The sequence below is a fragment of the Palaemon carinicauda genome, chromosome 5, assembly GCF_036898095.1.
Source record: "Palaemon carinicauda isolate YSFRI2023 chromosome 5, ASM3689809v2, whole genome shotgun sequence".
Taxonomy (NCBI): Eukaryota; Metazoa; Arthropoda; class Malacostraca; order Decapoda; family Palaemonidae; genus Palaemon; species Palaemon carinicauda.
This window is the reverse complement of record NC_090729.1, coordinates 177,205,995-177,208,220: the sequence shown is the minus strand read 5'-3', so window position 1 is coordinate 177,208,220 and position 2,226 is coordinate 177,205,995.

Here is a 2,226-nt window from a genome sequence, read left to right as displayed (position 1 = left end):
GCAGTGAAAAAAATGTAAAATCCTGGATTAAATGTTGCCAGGTATTTACCGTTTTAAAAACGGACATAGTTAACATGAGGAATGGGTATTACGGTTACCAACCCGTAAAAGACAATTACAAACTAGGGTAAAATTACGGTTGCCTGTATTTTACTGAAATACGGCTGAGAACAGTATATTTTTACAGAGAATTTCCGATTAAAATTACGTCTTTTTTTAAACATGGTACTTTGTATAATAAAACGATATGAAGAGATAGATACTAAAGAATAATAATTTTGACGTATTTTAAAGTCTTTTTGAGTTTATAGATTCCTGTTTGAAAATATTTAGTGTCAGTGACCTTAGTTATACAGCATCCCATTAGAATAAATTATCATAAAAGAATATCATTAACAGTAAAACGACCTTTTATAAACTATGATTATTTACGTTTGGGTCAGACGAGCACTGAATTAAAAGTCAGAATATGTTAACATAATTATCAAGTTAGAACCGATTATAAAAATATTCTTTTTATGGCCAAGGAAAAAATTACCAACCATATTAATATGCAAATTTCTATTACTATTATCTCTGGGAACTTACAGTAGAATCGACATTAAATCTACAAACAAGTTAAATAATATCGATATGAGTTTTAAGTACATATGACCTTGACCGACGAGAATAATTAACATTAATGAAAGAGACAGAAGAGCAAAAGGTTATCTTTATTGGTTGTGTCCTTGACCTCTCCGTTAATTCGGTACCTGTCTATATTTGAATAAGAGAGTTATATACCTATTTAATTCTTGTTTTACGTAAACAAAATCTTCCACACACATCGTTTATCTACAAATGCGAGTGCGTACATTTAATCAAAATAAGTGTTTGCTCTTAAGGCAAGATTATTATTATTATTATTATTATTATTATTATTATTATTATTATTTTATCACAACCTAAGCTACAACCCTAGTTGAAAATGCAGAATGTTATAAACCCAAGGGCTCCAACAGGGAAAAATAACCCAGTGAGGAAATGAAACAAGGAAATGAATAAACTATAAGAGAAGTAATGACAATCAAAATAAAATATTTTAAGAACAGTAACAACATTAAATTAGATTTTTTTATATATAAACTATAAAACTTCAAAAAAAAGAAAGAAAAAAAAAACAAGATGAGGAGAAAAAAAGAGAATAGCGTGTCCGAGTGTACCCTCAAGCAAGAGAACTCTAACCCAAGAAAGTGGAAGACCATGGTACAGAGGCTAAGAGAAAATAGCATTTTTATATGAAACATCTTAGCGCTTTCATGTCGTTCCTTAATCTTTGGGATTATATCTTTGACACAAACCTAATAAAAGACACCTGATCCCTTTTATTCTGTAGAGAAATACTTCAAAGAACAGATTCCTAATGGTGCAGTTAAACTGTTAATACTTTTGACAAGGAAGATTTATTTAACATATCAGACTTAAAGCCTTTAAACTCTTAATACTTTTAGCATCTAAAATCTATTTAACATATCAGACTTGAAGCCTTTAAACTCTTAGTACTTTTGGCATCGAAAATTTATTTTACATATCAGACTTGAGGAAGTTAACTCTTGGTACTTTTGGCATCGAAAACTTCTTTTTCATATCAGACTTGAGACAGTGAAACTCTTAATACTTAGGCTATGGCACCAAAAATTTCTTTTACATATCAGACTTGAGAAAATTAACACTTAGTACTTTTGGCATCGCAAATTTATTTTACATATTAGACTTGAAGTTAAACTCTTAATACTAATAGCATCGAAAATTTATTTTTACCATTATAATTATTTTTTTGCCTTTTCTTAGATTTGTGGTGGTGAATTTTGGCAGTAAACTTTGAAATAAATTGTATTATTCTTAATGCTATTCTATTATGATAATAATAAGTGAATGACTGGAGGTTTCAAATCATGTTCTCGAAGAATGCTTTCTAAGATAACCATTCGAACAGATCCTTAGTCAAGACATTATTACAAAAAGCAACACCAATATTCCAAAGGAGTTAACGATTGAATATATTATATTTGACGAAGAATTTTAGCTTTCCGTTTTAAGTTCTAAGCCTGTTCTAAGTCCTAAGCCTTTTCTAAGTCCTAAGCCTGTTCAAAGTTCTAAGCCAGTTCTAAGTTCTAAACCTTTTCTAAGTCCTAAGCCTGTTCTAAGTCCTAAGCCTGTTCTAAGTTCTAAGCCTTTTCTAAGTCC